The 20,250-nt window shown below is 43.4% G+C and overlaps 1 pseudogene; it reads left to right on the forward strand.

Moving 5' to 3' along the window:
- The first annotated feature begins 12,358 nt into the window (after nucleotides 1–12,358).
- On the forward strand, nucleotides 12,359–13,828 carry LOC150090452 (5-hydroxytryptamine receptor pseudogene; annotated as a pseudogene).
- Nucleotides 13,829–20,250: the final 6,422 nt, after the last annotated feature.

Here is a 20,250-nt window from a genome sequence, read left to right on the forward strand (position 1 = left end):
GTGTAAGGCGGCCCCTAAACATTAACTGAACTCCGCCTTGTTTCCCTGTTATAATTTACAGAACTCTGTAAAATGACCATAAATTAATGTGGTGCAATATTTGTGTAACATGTGTTTCCCAAGTCTTGTCGTGTGCATCTGGTTCGGTGTGCATGTCTTATCAAATCTTTGGGGATTTAAAAATCTATATAAATATATAGATTTCACCATTTGACAGCATGGAACCTGAGTTAAGCATATTTCTAGCACTTTCCGCTTGTAAGTCTGAGTATAATGTCTGAGTATAATGTTCGAATTTTCATTAAGATTATTACTATATTTAATTCCACTGTTATACGGCGTGAAATTAATAATATAGTTTATTAAGCTATTCGCCCAAACTACTATACATCAAGGTAACGTTTCAGGTATCTTACCGGTACCCATCATCAGGCCCTGCTGATTTGTAGCCAATTCATACATCGACTGCAGAAACCTATCAAAATACTTGTGAGTTTTCACCTTGAATTTCAGACTTGGTGATAACCTGGGAGTAACCTTGGGACCTTGAATTTCAATCCTTGAATAAGACCTTGAATAATCTTGTGACGTTGAATTTCTGTCTTCCCGTAATATTAATTCTGTGAACCTCCAACCTTCTCGGACTGGTCAAGAGTTCGTCATCTGTATTTAAGAAGGATAAAGAGATCATCCTCTACAATTAAGAGTAGTAGTTCTCGTTCAACTACTGAAATTTAATATGATCACTCCTGGAATTACATACTGATTAAATTACATTTACAATTACATCCTAATTATATTCGTATGTTTCTACCATATGTATGTTTCATCTAAGGCAATTATTTTCCATGAAGCATGGGACTACGCTTAAGATTCAATATTGAACAGGTCATTCAGTGCCTTTACACCATCTCTCTCCCCGAATTTTTCGATCCCTGTCATGGTTTCAACATATCGAAGACCAGCGACGCATCACAGACGGACCAGACCGCGTACATCCCTGGCCACGGTAAAGAGAACAGCTTCATTCCAACTCGTATTCCAAAATGTGCGATCCATGAGGAATAAACTGAACGAAGTTGAGCAGCTCTTGCTGTCCAGTTCAACGGACATGGTTTGCTTTGCAGAAACGTGGCTTGACCCCAGTGAAGAAACACTTTCCTCTACTTGGTCTGCAAGATATCAGATGGTGTGCACGTCTAGAGAAAACCGGAGGGGAGGAGGAGTTGCAATTTTTTTAAATTAGCAGGTATTTTCTATCCTCCACTGAGTTTCGAGCCAGTCTGACCCTTTCGAGGCAGTTCTAGTTACGATAAAACCTAAAAACAATAACAGCCAGAACAATTCTCTCGACATTGTCGCAGTGTATATCCCACCGGTTCCAGACGCACAAGTAGTTGATGAACACCTCAATTGGCTGCTTAACCATCTCCATACATCACTGAAACACGTCGTGTGCGGGGATTTCAATCTCCCCAATACTCAGGGAAACTGGAAGAGGAGACTGAGTCAGCGTCTAGGTATATTAGGTCTCAAACTGGTTAGCACACCACCCACGAGGTGCGAAAGCACATTAGATCTTGCGTTCGTGTCGGCAAATTGTGTAGCTAATCAAATTCCTACAAGCAACATACAGTCAGACCATAACCCCATGCGCAAATAGAAATGCCCATCACTTCTGGAAGAAGGAAAATCACAACCAAAACAATTACTGCGCCCAAATACCTTAACCTTGAAAAGTGTGTTTATGCGGCTCAGGCAATCCCATGGAATGAGGAATTCTTGAGGAAAAAGTGTAAAGCGTATTTAGTGTCTAACGGCACCAGGGGTTTCCCCCATCTCCGCGTTGCTTTCATTGTGGGTGTACCAGTTCACTGGGAAGGCCAGAGATTTAAAAGTGTATGGATATTGTACATGTGTAGTGTTGTGTTCTGTTGTTCATCTGGCCATTTAGCCGCTGGATCCCTACTGAGGCCCAACGTTGCCCACACTGGGCCCCGTTGAGACCAGGTACACGTATTTTTAGATAAGTACTCTGGCAGGTCCTGCCACCTAATTTCCTGAGATTTCAGTGGCTAGGACCTATATATATATAAAAAAGGGGGGGGGGAGGTATAAACGCTTGAATCTAATTAGGCCGACAGAGGTTGCAAGTGTGTCGAGTTTGGCATTTAAAATTTTTACGTTGTGTGGGCATTCGCTTTTCGCTGGCGATATGGGTAGAGTAGGGGGGAAGAGACGGAAGGCTGGGGGAAAAAGACAGAAATATGGGGTCAATAGGGAAGGCGACCCTAGGTATATCAGTGGGGCATGCCCTTGTCCCACCAGAGGGAAAAGAGGGGGATGGGGTGGGGTGGGGAGGGGGCAGAAATACCTTCCCCTCACCCCACCAGGGATAGGGAGAGAAAGTAGGCTGGGCAAGGGAGCCCTGCCCAGTTCGCCATAGCGGCAATTTGCAGTTCCCTCCAGCAAGCGCAGTCTGATGATGACTCGTTGGTGGGGCTTGGTCCTTTTCTAGGTGTGTGGTTTCATCCTGGGAGCGACGACATCCTGGCTGGAGCCACTGCCATTGGTTTCCAGGTGAATGCTGTTTTCATTTATTCTGCTGCATATTACGCCGTTTGTCCTTAGTATTTTGCTATCCTTTCCTGTGTTGATGTTTTATCAGTTTGCCTTTATTTATTATTTGTGGTCATCTGTTTGTTGTGGATGGAAATTTCTGTTCGTCGTCTATCGAAGACGCCAAGTGCAAATCGGCTGAGGGCTTTGTATTCATCATCTGAATCCAGTAGATGGTACTCTTGATTTTTCGGCAAGTATTGAATCTCAGTTATAAGTCTACTTCTGTGTTCTTCGAAGCATTCACAGTCGTGCATAATATGCTGCCAGGTTTCAGGTTCTCCACAGGTGCATCTGGACTTTTCTATTATTCTGAGTGCGTTCAGTTTTGCTTTAAATGGGCCGTGGCCCGTCAGGAGGAAGGTTGTATTTAGCCCAGGATAAAACCACGAGGGGGCTTTTGGGTACATTTTTGCGACTATCGGTATAAACCTTCTTGTAACTTGACCCTTTGGCGACATCTCCCATCTGTGCTGCCAAATCTTCAACATGTGAGCCACTATTCGTTGTTTCTCTGCCGTCCGGCTGTTGGTTGGGTCCAAGGTAAAGTCATAGATGGAGGCAGGTATATCCTTGGACAGTGAATACATGAGTCCACATCTAGTCACTTCGAGGTCCAGCGGAAGAGCTAGCCAGGACCTGCAGAGCGTGGGTGCTCACCGTTTCGCATGCCCTAATTATAGTTAGAAGTATGTTTCTTTGGATAGTGTCCAGCAGTCTTCTGTTGACCGCGGTTCTGGCCTTCCTGAACCAGATTGGCGATCCGTAGGTGATCGCTGGGATGAATATTGTTTTATAGTACAGGGACAGGGTCTTCCTGTTGAGTTCCCAGTCCCTGCGAGATACAAATTTGTACTCTTGTTACAAGTGCTGCATAGTTCCTTAGTTTCTGTCTCAAGTAGGTGAGGTAAGGTGAAAAGAATGGTTTCCATCCAGGATAATACCTAGATACTTTATTTGCTTTGCTAGTTTAATGGTGGATCCCGCTATCTTTATTTGCGGTGGTCGTCTGATATTTAGAGAGCCTTTTTAGTAATACTGAGTTTGTCTTGGTTGGTGAAATCATTAACATATATGTTTTCGTCCAGTTCTGTAAGGTTTGTAGTGCCTAGTTTGCCTGTGTTTCAAGTCCCGTTCAGGAGTCCGTTTCCACCATTAAAATGAGATAATCAGCAAAGGCCTGACTGGCCACATTTTCCAGGTCCAGAGCCAAGAAGTCATCGAAAACCATGTTCCACATTAGTGGCCCCAGGACAGATCTCTGTGGGCAGCCCCTTCGGACGCTTTTAACAACTCTTCAGGAAGTTGTGACGACCTCAATTTTCCTATCCGACAGATATGCTCGGACACTGTTATACAAGTTTTCTGGGATTGCTGCTTTCCGGAGCCTGCCAGGGATGCTGGGCCACCAGACGGTGTCGAAGGCCCCAGCAAAATCCACTGCTATTAGCAGAAAATACTTCTTGTTACTTTGGGTTGCCTTGGTTATGAGGTTTTGGACTGCTTCAATGGTCGAGAAGCCCGGTTTGAATCCATATTTCCTGGGTGATTCCAGGTTGGCGGTTTGTAGTGGTTCATGATCCTTTTGTGGAGCAGCCTTTCATAGAGTTTGCTTAAGGTAGAGAGTAGGGCTATGGGGCGATATGAGGCCGGTTGGTCCGAAGGTTCTGTTGGGTTTTTTAAGATACGTTTTAGGTGTGCAGTCTTCAACTTGTCGGGAATTTCCCAGTTTCCAGACATCGGTTGAGGAGATTAAGTATCAGGTTCGGTATATATTCCACGGCTTTTTTTGACCATCTCTGGTTCTATGAGATCCGGGCCGGGATATTTCCTATTGCGCATTTGCAAGGCTGCACCCTGTAATTCATCGACTGTGAAAGGCGGTTCTATTTCTTGGGTTCTATTCGTTTGGTTTGCCTGGCATATTACCTTTTGTTGTTCATTAAGGATATCTGGTGGTTCATGGATGATAGCACTAAGGATATTGGTAATCGATTCCTCCCACGTTTTAGTCGGGCTTCCATTGGTCATCCTCGTTACAGTGGCTGCTTCTCCCCTGGAGAGCTTGTTTGTGGTGATTTTACACACTACGCCCCAGGGGTTCTCGTTCCCTGTCTTGGAGACCAGGTTTTCCCAAGAGACTCGTTTGTTCTTTTTAATTTTTTCTGTATAGGTGTTTCGCACCTCTTTGTATTGTTGCCGTAATTCTTGAGGATGACGTATGAGGTATGAGATATATTGAGGGTCTAGCGGCTCCTGGAATTTCTCCCAGCTCCGCGAATGTTCTATGTATCGGTGACAGTACCCTGTCAAAGCCAGAGATTTAGAAGTGTGTGGGTCATGAGTAGTGTTATATGTTGTGCCCATTGTTTATCCGGCTTATTGGCCGCCAGGCCCCTAATGGGACCCGACGTTGCCCATACCTCCCCACGTGGAGGCTAGCCGGGTGTTACCATTAAGTCAATTGTACTCTGGCAGGTCCTGCCACTTACTTTCCTGGGATTTTAGTGGCTAAGACCTAAAATAAAATTGGAACGACCGCGGTTGATTTTAGTTCACTTACATTAAAGCGCTAATATGGGGTTTGACGCTGAAGGCCTGTTTCTGAAGTGCCCAAAAGGTTGGGCGAAATTTTTTTGGTGTATTTTAAATTTGGACGTGTAGGGCTATACACTGTGCAAGAGAAAGTGCTGGGAGGGGAGAGTGAAGACTTGGGGGGTGAAATAGGCAGAAGAGGGTCGATAGGGTAGGTAACCCCCAATTATTCGGTGAGGCATGCCCATGCCCCACCAGAGGGAAGGAATGGTGTGGTAGGGAAGAGAGGAGACAGCAAGCCGTCACCTCCCTCCTCTGCCGGGTGTGGGAGTAAAAGAATTGCACTGCACAAGAGAGTGCAGAGCCTTGAGCCAATATGGCTCCGTCAAGGCAGCAACTTGGAGTTTCTCTATCTTCGTAGGTCTTCTCTGTCATTAGTAGCCTTTAGTATCCAGATTTGTCCTCAGCTCTGAACACTGGTCAGGTCCGTTGTTAGTCTGTTATCAATGGCTGTGGTTCTCTTCATCATGGGAAGATCCGCATCTCCATGGGGTTATTCTTGCGATCGCTGGTTTTAGATGATTAGTAGTGAGCAGGTTCCTGAGGGAGGTTCTCCTTGAGTCCTCTCCACGCGTGTTCTGTGTCTCTTTTTATTTATTTATTTATTTTATTTTATTATTTTTCATTTTTATCTTCTTCTGTAGATGGCTATCAGTGTTTTATGCCTACCAAATAGTTTTTGGGCATATTCCTTTAGCTCCCTGTATTCCTCTAGTGAGTCCAATAGATGTGATTCCAAGTTCTTGGGGAGGTAGTGTATTGCAGTGATCAGTCTGCACGTGAGGTCCTCGTAATGGGTGCAATCGTACATAATGTGCTCCCAGCACTCAAGCTCCCCACAGGCACAGCTCGGATCCACCGCAGTCCCCAAGCGCCGTCAGCTTGGCTTTAAAGGCCCCCTGACCAGTCAGTAAATAGGTAGTGTATAAGCCAGGTTGAAACCAAGTTGGGGGACTGGGGTTCATCCTGTCGATGTTCGGAATGAATTTCCTGGTGATATTTCCCTTATTTGAGTTGGCCCAGCCTTTTTCTTGAGGAATCCGACCTCGGGATTGATCTGATGACAAGATGGATAGCCACTGTTTCTCTCTATGCTGCAACGAAGAAACTAACCATCGCAGAGCATTCAAAGGCCTGGTGGAATTCAAAAGTCTCTGAAAATTTCCACGTTAAACAGAATTTGCACAAAAGTGGAAAAGCTCCGGCTCACTCTCAGCCAGAACTGCCTATTCCCGAACTAGGGCGCTTTTTATTCAGAACAAGAGGGAGGCCATAAAACTTCACCTAGAGGATACCATAAATAAGGGGAAGATTTTCCATAGAATCCAATCAGAGGACGCCATCGACTCACTCAATATGAGCAGTTGGCTCGGCCATATAACTAGGTTCTCTGCTTAGCCAAAATCCACTACACCAATGGAATTACCAATCAATCCAGACCCATTAAATTCAGTTCACCTCACCAAATACCAGCTCACCGACGCAATGAATAGCTTAGCACCTCGCCCGCATAGGTGCCGACGGAATTTCTCAGTTTATGCTGAAACGCCTCCGTACATTTGTTGTTGATCCTATCTTGTCGTTATTTAACAAGATCCTTAATCAAATTTTTTTCCCTCCTATGTAGCATTCATATCTAGCAAGACCGCTGCCGAAAACAAGCTCTGCTTCTCAGTCCAGTCACTTGCGTCTAATTTCCTCTTCATCATGCCTATTAAAGCTCTTTGAGAAATCTCTTCTAAGAACATTAACCATCCAAATTATGCCACAACAGCTACCGCAGATCCACTATGGTAACCGGTCAAGGTCCACTGTTACAAATCTAGTCACCACCACTACCAAGATCGTCGAGGCATTTCAGCACCGTTCGGAAATCACCGTTACGTATATCGACGCCCAGGCAGCATTTGATTCCGTATCCGTTCACGCATTGGCAAGGCTACTACGTGAGTATTACCTCATTGGTAGAGACGCGCTCTGGTTTATTCAGACAATGCTGGAGAATAGGACCATTATTGTCCGCAATGGCAATTTGCGCTATACCAGGACTATTACAGCTGGAGTCCCACAAGGCGGGGTCCTGTCCGGAATCTTGTTCTCAGCTGTTCTCATGCCATTTGTGGCAGGCCGAACTGACATCCTCACCTTTGCCGATGACATAAAACTGTTTACTCCAATCAGCCCTGGAGACACTGCTGGATACATCAATACCTTAACCTTCAGAAAATTAACATCATATGGGATAAAATGCGTCCACCTCCCAGGCAAGAAACTGCGTTCTCTTATCTCCAACGTAAAAACACCCGTCCCCACTCTTCTACAGAGCGGTTTGGTCTATCGCATCTCTTGCCGTGACTGCACCAGCTGCTACTTTGGAGAGACTGGACGTCGACTCGAGAAACGTCTCTCAGAACATAAAAGGGCGATCCGTTTGGCAGATGTAGAACATTCAGCTATCGCCGAGCATGTCTGGACAACCCGCCACGACATCGACCCACACCGCAATGTCGTGGTTGTGGACAGGTCCCACCATTACCTAAAGCGCACCTGGTTGGAATCGTTAAATATAAAATGCTCGGATGCCTCTTTGAACAGGAACAGTGGTTGCCAAGTTAACCCCATCACAGAGGCAGTAATTCTATCCATAGACAAACGCTGGCCACGTCACCACCAATGTGTCACGGAGCAATATGGCCTTAGTTGCTAATGCTCCTAAAAACCAAATAACAAACAAACCAATGTGTCACAGCCACAAACATCAACAAACAATTAACCACGCGCCTCACGCACCATCCTGGCAGTGCACATCTCTATTCCAACTGCCATTAATGTATTCAATCTGAAGAAGGCTGCCTCCCAGCCGAAAGCTTATTAATTGTAACTCCAGTTTTGCTCTGAGAAACAAAATAAAATTTTTCGCTTCAGAAAATCCGGTGCCTTGAGGCCTTCCTCTCCGGTTTTGGACTTCAAATCAATCCCGAGAAGTCAAAACAGTTGACTTTCTCTCTCAAACGGAGTCCAATAATAATGCAACCCATTTTAAGAGGATGCGCGATTTCTTCCGTACAACAACGTAGAGATCTGGGCGTTATTTTTGATCAAAAGCTCTCCTTTCTACCGCTCATAGACCACTTGCAAATAAGGTTCTGTCCATTCCAGTGGAGGATTAAACAACAACTAATGCACGTCCACGACCAGGCTGTTGGGTGCAGATATATTAAGACATGTGTCTATCCGGTCATACTCTATGGCGCCGAAGTCTGGACTTCAACTGCTACGACCCATCTTAGACGGATTTTCGCGGGGGAATTCTGGCTACTGAAGTGGGCCATATGGAAATTTTGGTTTCCCCCTACACCAAGGACCACCCAGATGGCGGCAGCTCTCAACATGAGACGTCTTCCTGACATCATTCACGAGAGAAGACTCGTCTTTGCCATCAAAATGATGGTCGGCATTATTTCAGTGTCAGATTTCTGGGCTAACTGCGGATGGAGGATCCCGGTCCCAAGCCTTAGGACTAATCCAATCCTACAGGCCATTCCAAACCGATTAAAGCTATCTGATCGGTTCCTACCTGTGCAAATGCTGCAAGACATATAGTCCTGGGACTGCGACCTCTACAAATTCGCAGTCGACAAGGAATATAGGCAGAAAGTACTCGGTCGACTTCCTTCCCAGGACAACGTCAGAGGACGTTAGAACCTGCTCCCGGACACCTATTCATCACTGAATCCATCATCCCAATGTTCAAAACTTTCAGGGGTCAAAATGCTTTTTTTTTTTTTTTTTTTCGTGTGTGTTATTTCTAAACCCCTGGCTTGTAGCCGTGAAGGGAGTTATATACAGCAATGTGCCTTCTGTATATGATAATAAAGAGTTCTTCTTCATGTTTTGCCTGTAGTGAACTATTCAAGTCGATAAATGGCATCGTTTTAATTGTAGCTGATATTGTGAATACCTTCACAAAGATGGGCCGAGGTATTGCTGCTTTGAAGAAGTAACCCTTCACCAATGGAGAAGACTAATGTTACTTATTCTCGATGGATACCACCACCCAGAGGGGACCGTTTCGAAGCTTTTTGGCTTACTCATCAATGTTTGGGCATGTACCCTGTTGTTGCAATACTGACAACCTAGCTACAACCCTCAATAGTGACATGCAACAGTGATAAACTCCCACCGAGAATAAGTAACATTAGTCTTCTCCACCGGTGAAATGTTACTTATTCAAAGCAGTGCATTACCTCAGCAACTCGTTGTGAAGGTATCCACAATATGACAATACAATTAAAACGATGTCATGTATCGACTTGAACAGCACACTGCGAACAAAACATGTTGCAAAGGCAAATAGTATGTTTCGTTGGTAGTGGATGACACACGAAGCATGTTTCTACAGTAGGCTCGTCAGCCACCAATGCGGCTATGAATCGTTCTTGTGTTTGAGAGTTTCTAACGGGGACAACTTTAATTAGGAGTGAGATCAATTCCAATGCAGTTTGCCACCAACGTTTTAATTAAAACTCTTCTTTGGGAGGAATCATTCCTGTTTCTTATTGCAATTTTTAACGGGACTTCGCACCAACAGTTTGGCAGCTGGGTACTTGTTTTACCATTTTTCTTTTCAGGCACATAACAGGTATATGATTTATGTCTCCCAAGTCCCTTTGTTTAAGAAAACAAAGCGCCTTGGGAGTCCTTTGTGTTTTGTCTTGTTTTTTACATTACACCTATTTTTCTACACGTCAGTACCAGGGTCAGCGTACTCTGTTGATGTGAGTAATCGTATGAGCAAATGCACATTATATTTGTCCCACGATGATACTTGTTCTCTTCGCTGTATCAGTTGCCGTTTGTGCATCTGCAAATATTCTGCATATGCGGTTTATATATCGCCGCTTTGGTTCAGTTGGGACTCTTCTGTTATCCACAGATGCGGGGAAGAATAAATCATTTTTAACGTAACACAAAAAAATAGGCTTTTCAGGACATCGTGGAAGATAATCGAACTGTTCTCGAATAAGCCCATTTGTTTCCTTTATATGTGGCTCCTGAAGATCTTTACACACAAAGGCTGATCAGATCCAAATAGTTGTTATTAACTGTCGGTAGATCCACGATGGGCTAGTGGCACGAAAACAATTGATTAGTCGTTTCCTAACTCCCTTTAGGATTCCGATGTGTATGCAGGCAGAAAAGTAATTGAATTCTCCTCGAAGAAAAGAAACATGTTAATGTACAATAAAGTTTGGAGGAAGAAAAGTGGAAAGAGGCTTTTCAATTTTTTGTTTTGTTTATTCTTCTTTGTTTATATATCTTGGACGAAAGCAAGAGGAAGGAGGAAAGCAAATAGATGACAAAAAGGAAATTGTTAGGACTCTATTTTGGACCACGCAATATGTTGAAGAAGTTATCGATTACAGGCGAGCTCCAGTAAGTGGAAACAAATAGTTAATTTTGAAAATAGTTCTTCAGTCGGCCGAAGCAACCCTTACATATCTGGAAAAGAAATACCGCCGAATACTTTGCCTCTCTCCACTCGTAGCAGAAATAAATCCACAAAAACTTGCGGAATCCTCCATCGGAAAACATCTCACAGCACAGCACATGGGTGTCAATCCACTCAGAGGACTAATTAGCAGTGGCCACCATTTGGATATAGTCAATTCTCTTGGCAGAGGCGCGTGAGAGAGAGAGAGAGAGAGAGAGAGAGAGAGAGAGAGAGAGAGAGAGAGAGAGAGAGAGAGAGAGAGAGAGAGAGTGTAGCAGCAGTCATGTTGTACAAGGGGTGTGTAACATTAGCATTAGACGTAGTTCGTATTCAATATCAGCCATATAATGAGCGGGTAATCTCTTGATGTATTGAAAAACGGAAAGTTGATGCTACTGATATGATCTCTGTGCTGAATTGGAGAAGAATGCTTAAAAAACGGAGGGGTCGATACAGGTATTATGTACAAGCCCAATTTTTCTTTCTATTCGTAGTCTTGAATGTTTAGCTTGTGGAGCAGAAATTTGTAGAGCAGGTGGAACTGAAGTAGAAAGTCTGTTTTATTAAGGACAATAACTAAGATTTATACGATGTACACAACTTTAATTTTGTATTTCAGTAAACGATTCAGATCCCGATGATCTGTTTGCCTTTTCTGTAATACCAAACAAGATAAATTCACCGCATAGGCATTGGAACAAAGTGAACAGGGACAGATTGGAATAAGTTGCCCTTCTGTCTATAAAAATCCATACGAAAGACAACGCAAACTGGAGCTGCAGAGGAAAGTCGCTGATACTACAACAGTTGACAGAGGCATCTTGACAGCTAGAGTAACAATATCTTAGTAACAATGTCTTAGTTGACAGCTAGAGTAACAATAACTCTAGAAGCGTTTGCACATCTCTCTGGAACAGACTCATGAGCACTTCGATTTGATCAAAAAAAAAGTCACTCTCGCTAGACTGCTCTCACATAAGATAGTAGTTGCAAGCTGCCAGATCAAAAGAAGTTCCCTCAGGATATAGTTTGATCTGGCAGCTTGTTAGGCATCATGATCGGAAAAACTGCTTGACAGAGAGGATTCAGCCTGATTCCTTTGTGCCCCAGTTTGCATCGCACCGAACTCTGACGTCTGTCCCCACCAGGGATGCCTATTTACGGTGTTCATTTGTCGTCTGAATTATTTTTGCGTCTTTCAAGGTATAACTAACGTTATTTTATTGTAGAGATGTTGTTTTAGGTCGTCAGTTTGCCTCACTTGAAAGTATGTAGAGTAAAAGTATTTGATTTTTCTGAACTGCTAATTAATAATAATTTATAAAAATACATTTTAAAATTTCATAAGAAGTGTAAATAGTTGTCACTGACTGTTAGTGGTGCTTCGTTATTTGAAGCACGTCCCAATTGTCTTCTTGATAGCTCTCTCTTAACTGTCTTTTCAGCTTACAGTATTCATTAAGAAACTTTCACCTAACACTGAAGTAATCGCGCTGCTTTCTACTTTCAGGACTCGCCAGTTTGAGGTAGATTGCCCAGTGATGACTTGACGAAAGTGAAGGTGTTACCCACAGGACTCCATCAGTGCGTAAGTGTAAGGTCATTTTCGTGAAAAGCGGTTCGATCTTGGGCGTATTTCTACGTCGTCCTCCTCCTCCACTCCTCGCTCTACAACGTTCTTCGGCTGACGATGCTGTTTCTCTTGGTCATTGTGTTTCTTCTGTCAACGGGGTAACTACAACAGCCCTGCATCAGAATCCACAGCACAATGCAATGGGTGCGAATGGCATCTGGTAATATCTGGTAACCCATCTACCAAAGAGGTCCACATGATCCTCCCCTCTCCCGTATTCGTCAGGAAGAGGATGGAAGAGGGTCGTCAAGAATGGCAGTGGTTCAGTCCGTCCAGAAACTCCTCCACACATCGCGACAATCTCACGATCCTGCACTTCGACTTCTTCTCCAGCGACGACAACCAGAGTAGTACGAACTTGACGATCCACACGGAACTGAGCCACGTGACGTCCCAAGAAAACGAGATCGCCGTGACGGTACTCACTTCTTCCGCGCTGGGGCTGCTCATTCTAGCCACGATGGTGGGCAACGTGTCAGTGATCGTGGCTATCATGAAGGAAAGGAGTCTGCAGACAGTCGGCAACTGTCTCGTGATGTCGCTAGCTGTGGCAGACCTGATGGTCGCCTGTTTGGTGATGCCCCTCGGAGCGGTGTACGAGGTCAGTGGAGAGTGGACGATGGGGCCGGAATTGTGCGACGTATGGACTTCGTGCGATGTGCTGTGCTGCACCGCCTCCATCTTGCACCTGTTGGCAATCGCCATCGATCGCTACTGGGCCGTCACCAATATAGACTATGTGCGGCAGCGGAAAGCCTGGCACATCGGAGTCATGATCGTCGTAGTGTGGGTTATTGCCTTCGTCGTGTCGTTTGCCCCTGTGTTCGGGTGGAAGGATCCCGATTACTGGCGAAGGATCAAGGACGAAAAGCGGTGCCTTGTGAGTCAGGATGTCGCCTACCAACTGTTTGCCACCTGCGCTACCTTCTACGTCCCGCTTGTGGTAATCCTCTTTCTCTACTGGAGGATCTACAAGGTGGCTCGGAAGAGGATCCGAAACAAACCCGGTAGCAGGACTGTCAGAGAGTCTCGCCTCGTGTCGGCGACTATTCTGGCCCCTCTAGTGACAGAGATGACGGTCATATCAACCACCACGTCTTCGTCACACCCAAGCTCGGACCCGTTCTCGAGTTCCAACGGACTTTACTTCTACCAGAACGACGTTCAGATGCGATCCATGTTGAACCGGCCGAGACGGAAGCAGCGAAAAGTGTCCCTCAAGACCAAGAAAGAAAGGAAAGCGGCGAAGACTCTCGCTATCATTACGGGCATATTCGTGGTGTGTTGGTTGCCATTCTTTGTGATCGCGCTACTGATGCCGTTGTGCAGTACCTGCGAGCCTACGGACTACCTTTTTAGTTTCGCCTTGTGGCTGGGCTACGCGAACTCAATGGTGAACCCGATCGTGTACACCATCTTCAGCCCAGACTTTCGCGCAGCATTCAAGAGGATCATCTGTGGACAGACAAACACGTGGTGACTGTGCGTCTTTTCGTAAAGTCATCTGGAAGACATTCTGCGAAGCAAACGAGAGAGCCATTTGCAGAAGAAAAGTGCAGTAGGGCGAAGTGATAACGCCAAAAATACTTCATGTTGTGACGTTAGCAGATGGAGGGTATTCGCGCTCACCGGAAGCTTGGCGATCCTCCAGTGCCCCAATCCTTTGAAAACCTTCCACGGCAGCTCTCAGAAGCCCACCCCACCACATGAGAATTTCTCTCCTTCACCGAAGCACCCCTTTGATGTGTTCACACGAGTGTCTTTCCGTCCTCGTGACATGATCTCAAGGATTCTGATCTCTTCCCAGTACTAGTTAGCCTTTCACTGTGCTCACATTCACATCCCCGAATTTCGTCAATGCCGCCACCTGTAGATTTTAATGAGGACAGCAAATGCAAATGTGCTTTCTCGCCGAGACCACAACGCATATACACAAACTCTCTCTCTCTCTCTCTCTTTCTCTCCACTTCTTGTTAATTACCTTTGCTTAGCAATAAACACCCACACCTCACCCAGCAGGTCAACCCTTCAAGCCCCGTCTAATGGCAAAGGGGAAGGAACGGTTCACAGAAGCATTGAACTGTTTGAACGCAAGCGCCCGGATGTAGCGTGATCCTGACCCTGCTGTTAATGGCAATCGACCAACACCCCAGCTGTAGGAAAGGTTCGCTCTCTAGGGCTGAATTCGATGTCGGAAAGAAATCTTTTGACCGATCGAAGCCTCGACCAGGAAGAGAAATAAACTTTTCGCTCTTCGATTGCAACTTTCCTGGACTTAGTCGGATGCTTTGTTGCGAGTTCCCAGAGGGTTCTGCACGTGCTAATGCGATTAGTTTTGGTATCGATCTGGCATTTTGGCCTTAAGCTGAATAATTAATTGCACCACTTTTTTCTTCCGTGGCGTTGCACTTTAGACCTGTGTTATGTCTGTTAGACACCAGATGGCGTCGCATCCACTAAGGTCGGTTCCGAATCTTCGTAGGCAGAACTCTCTAGATTATGCAACGAGCAACTGCATACACAAAGCCTTTCGCACCGGACTCGACATGAATAAGGGTGACGTTTTCATTTTGAAAGTGGCGGGTTAAAAAGTTTCGAGCGCCCTCTGTGAACATTTTAACGGGTAAACAGGTTTAGTTTTCAATTTTCGTCGCAGTTAGACCGATTCTACCGGAGTTCTCAGTGGATATCCAGAGGAGAAGTCTTGCATTTGAGTGTCTTAAAAGAGATGTGTCTTAATTTAACAAACACATTTTGACAGCTCTGTCCGAATTTACTTTCTGAAGGCCGGATAACCTTCCGGCATCTATCATTGAGCTGGCAGCAAAAGGTTGCTTGATAATTCTAGATCCACAGTAGAATGGTCGAACTTGGTCTTCATCAAATCGAAATACGAATTGTGGTAGACGTAAATTAGTTTCACCACACAACCCATTCTTACCACAAGATGCCTCACAGTGAATCAATTGATTGCCCGTGACAAAAAGCACGGCTGTGAAGAAATATTTTAGAGAAAGTGGGTTATTACTTGAAATCACTTCTTAAATATTTTCCTACGATCTTTTTCTCTTCTCAGTAAGTAGAAACGGGGATATTGTGGATGGGGATAGACGACGCTAGGTCTCAAAGACATGAAGGGGGATATTTCTCCTTTGAACTGCAGCTTTTGTTAAACAAAAGGAACGCGCTCCGGGTATTAAGGGATTACATAAACTCTCAGGGGTTTTATGGGCTTCAAATCGTGTTTCCATTGAGATTTGTTTCAGAATTATCGCTAAGAATTTAACGAAACCGAAAGATAAAATACGAAATATTTTAGATGAGGCAAATATACATTTAAGGAATGATTCTGTTCGAATTATTTTTCATTACTCGCAGGCTTTCCTAAGGCAAGTGACCTTATCTAATACTCACGGTCTTAGGTCAGTGAAGATTAGATTAACCACCGTGTGGAGTTACTGATCGCTCCACTATAGTAAATGTAATGCAAATACTGCCCTTCACTTGGTGTACAGCCCCTAAAACCTAAAAGGACTTGTTGTTCAACTGTCAACATTTCTTGGTGTTTTAATGCAGGTTTTCGTTTCTCTCTCTCTCTCTCTCTGTTTTTCTCACCGTCCTTTCCCCTCATGTATATTTTGCTATATAGCTGTACGTTTGTTGTGTTTTCTGCTAATTATCTCGTTTCTGTTGCGCTGTTATAGACATCTTTTGGACTTCTTTAGAAAACTTATTTTCTGCTAAGAAATTGTTGTTTAATGAAATTTTTCTTGCCTGTTTTCACTCACTCACATATCACGTGGTTCACTCTTCAGCTGTACACTCACGATAACATTCTTGAAATAAATTTGCACACTTCTGTAATCTGACTGACTGATTTTATTTGAGACTGGACACGCACAAACAGACCCTGAACACGCTCAGCATCTGATCTTTGGAAAAACAAAGCTTAAGAGAAATAATGATTACACCTATATTAACATATTATGACGAACATCTGAATTGCTTTAAGACTAGCCTGAAATCCAATATCCCTACTACCCCAATAAGGGGTTATCAACGTAGAGGACCTCAAACTTTTCTTTTGTTTGTTTGTTATTTCTTATAAAGTAAAAGTAATGTAACGAATTCTTTATGGCTGATGCAAAAGATATTTCATAAAGTTTTAAGGAAAAACCGAATATTTCAATTTCTTGCGATGAAATAAAGTGGATGAATGCCTAAAGAATCGAAGAACTGACGCTCACTTAGCTCATCAAAGGAGGTTTAGAATATTTTATTGAATAATTCTAATTTCATTTTTTTTTCTGGGCACAGCTGCATAGATTCTGTTCCACAATCTAAAATTTTTAGAGGCCCCGAGTGCCAAGCGTTATAGTGATCATGCGATTTTCTGAGTGATTCATAGAGCGTTTACTGCAACACACAGTTCTTTTTCAATTTGAAAAGTTTTTTACCTTCCTTTTAGCAAATATAAATTTAGTCTTAAGAATTGTTAAAAAGTTTCAGAAAGGAAAACCACCTTTTTTTTTTCCTTTTAACTAACACTAACTTTTATACCGCTTGGTCACTCTAGGGTCCACTGCTGCAGCCTCTTCGTGGCGGGACCGGTAATCTGGGAGAAGAAGCAAAGACGGATAACAACATGTTTCCACCTTTAGAGCCATCGAGCTCAAGAGTAGAGACAAATCACACTGAAAATGACTTTTCTCAGCCGGAAAGGTTAAAAACAACCCCTCAAGAAGAGATAAAGTTATTCCCCATGTCACCCTAAACTGTTCTAAGGGAGTAATAATAGCATGGAACTTATTAACTGTTTCAGAGGAGGAAATTTTCCAAGAGATAAGCAAAAAATCGTCACCCGAGCAAGGTGAATCATGACTCGAAAAGACGCTAATATTGTTCCAACAAGTAGTACTTCTCACTTTTAGCTCTCCTAACTTATCAACATCTGTCAAAGCGGGTTATCTCCATTGCCGTGTCCGACCATACATCCCCTGTCTCATCAGGTGCTACAAATACAAAAAATACGGACACTCCCAAACCGCATCTCGAGCCGAGGCAGGATGTCCTAACTGTGGGTCAAAAGAGCATAACCAATCTGATTGCGCCGTTACCCATTTTGGGCTTTCTCAAAACCATGTGAACTATGGAAGAAAAAAAAAAAAACAAAAAACAAAACAGAAATATAAAGTGAAGAACCATGTGACATACACAGAAGCGAGAAGACAAATAATCAAAACAGAGACAAAGCATACTTATGCCTCAGCTGTTAAATGTTTCCAGTCAGTAGGGATTCAGACTAATGTATCAGTTCCTCCGAATATATCTATTGCTGATTGGGCACGTTCGTTGCTCTCTATTTCCAGACGATGTCCTTCGCAACAAAGAACTGAACAAGCCAGTAATACCCTAATTGCTGGCTTCTTCAGTTGTTTGTTGCGAAGGGCATTGCACCCTAATCACAATACCAACCGATGTTTCTTTAACAATAAAACGAAAAGTGACAGAAATCATCGAACCACAAACCACAACCATCATTCTAAAAAGGAATGGACAAAGATGGACAGCATGATTCAGACGTTGGAATTTTAGAACTACACGCAACCGATGAAACCGACATGACGCGCCCGTTCTTTCGTAAGAAAGACAAACTACATAATGGAATTAAAAATTCCTTCCATTATGTAGGCGCTTAAGAAGCTTTGGAGGTACCATAGGTTTTCGAAACGCAAAAGACAATTTGCAGGATCTTATCGATCGATATGAACCAGCTGGCATATCCTTGCAGAAAACTCTTTTAAATTCACGAGTGTGTGTCCTGCCATTAAAAATTATGGTACTTCTGTAATACCTAAATCTTTGTATGGAAAGGAGGCGATTATTGTAAGAAACAACATTCCATTCAACCATGTTTCCCTTCAGACTCCTTTTGAAGTAGTGACAATGCGCATTGTAATTGGTATCACTCTTACAGTAGCTTCTATATATATCTTCCTCCTAATTTCTTTTTCTCTTTAGATCATCTAGATAATCTAATAGATCAGCTGCCATCTCCACTCTGTTTACTCGGTGACTGCAATTCTTATCATCCGCTGTGGAGATCTCCAACAATTGACAAAAGAGGTAAGTTAATAGAATCCCTGCTTCATGCTCGCCAACTTACCCTGTTAAATACTGGCGAGCCCACCTATATCCATTTTTTTATAGGATCCAAGACTGCAATAGATCTTTCAATCTGTCATCCCTCCATACATGCCAAAATGGACTACTCAGTTCTTGATAACCCACTAACTAGTGATTATCTACCAATCCTTTGCAAATTTCAACTACGAGTAAACTTGCCTACATTGCAGCGCTCCGCTTGAAAATTTCATTGCAAACACCAGCGCAAATATGCCGCTATAATTCAGGTTGACGATGATATAGTCCAATCCCAGCCCATAGGTAATGACACTGATCACAAAACCAACCAGATATTACAAAGTGCTACTTCTGTAATACCTAAACCTTTGCCTGGGAAATGCAAACACAGCAATTACTGGTTGAATCAGAAATGCATGCACGCTAGATAGACAAAAAATATAGAGCTTGAAATTTGTTCCCCAAATTCCCCACAACTAGTAATATAATTAATTTTAAAAGACTCAAAGCCAAAATTTGCCAAATAAAAGCGAAAAAAGACGCCTGGATAAGTTTTACTTCCACCATTCTTAAAAAAAACAAAACAAAAAACGGTCTTAAAGTCTTAAAACAACGGTCCCCAGACGGTAACGTGGTTACTGGAAATATACGATCTGCTACAACAGAAATCAGTACAAGTTTCGGAAGAATCGTTCTATCTTTGATTATGAAAGCAGAGGCAAACATCGGCAATGCTTTCATAAGGAGACATCTTGCAGTGGTTAATCTCGATATTGAGAAAGTCTTCGATACTACTTGGCCTTCAGGGCCTTCATTATTTTGGTTTGAGGGGACAGTTACCCCAATTTCTACAGAACCTGATACACCACAGAACGTTTCAAGTCAGATATATGAATAGTTTATCCAAATAATTTGAACAAGAGGAGAGTGTACCGCGGGGTTTCATCCTCAGTGCAACATTACTTACAAATAACAGACGAGACATATCAAATGCAATTGAATCGCACATGTTTGATGACGAACTCATTATCTCTTGTCGGTCACATGCCATTGAAAAGCAAACTTTTCATACACAGAACAGAAAGGTGGGCACAACGGAATGGTTATTCCTCAGCAGAAAAGAAATACACCCAATTCATTTCTGTTAAAAACGGAAATTGTATCCAGATCCTGAAATATATTTATAAAATAAATTTAGTGTTGTTACTCATATAGCCTTCCTTCGGCCTTTATAAAAAAAAAAAAAAAAATGAACATCTTAATAGCTGAGGGGGTGCAGTAGAGGTGCTGATAGACACTGCCTCTCAGATCTCTATAAAACTTTAATCCCATCCTACTTATATTATGGATCGCCTGCTTCTGACTCCTTAAGGAACAGTATTAGGTCTGAATACTATTCAGGTTAGTTCCCCAAGGACAGCTATAGGAGCCCTCAGAACATCTCCGGTCCACAGTCTGTATACTGATGTAGACATGTAGACATGTAGACATGTATAGTATCTTATGTAGGACGGCACCTGAACGAAAGTTCAACTCCGTCTTTGTACACTGTGATGGTTACAGAGCACTGTAACAGGCCAGAAATGTGTGTAATGTTATGTTCGTGCAATGTGTGTGTGTGTTGTTTAGTTGTTTCTGGCCGTTTTTTCAACAGGCAGGTGATCACCTGGAAAGCCTGCCCAGTGTCCGTCTACACCTCGGGGAGGTAGGCCACAACTGCGCAGGAACCATGGCCAACCTCAACAGTCACGTACTGAATGTCCAA

The sequence above is a fragment of the Mastigoproctus giganteus genome, chromosome 2 (assembly GCF_048544385.1).
Source record: "Mastigoproctus giganteus isolate SK-2022 chromosome 2, ASM4854438v1, whole genome shotgun sequence".
Classification (NCBI taxonomy): Eukaryota; Metazoa; Arthropoda; class Arachnida; order Uropygi; family Thelyphonidae; genus Mastigoproctus; species Mastigoproctus giganteus.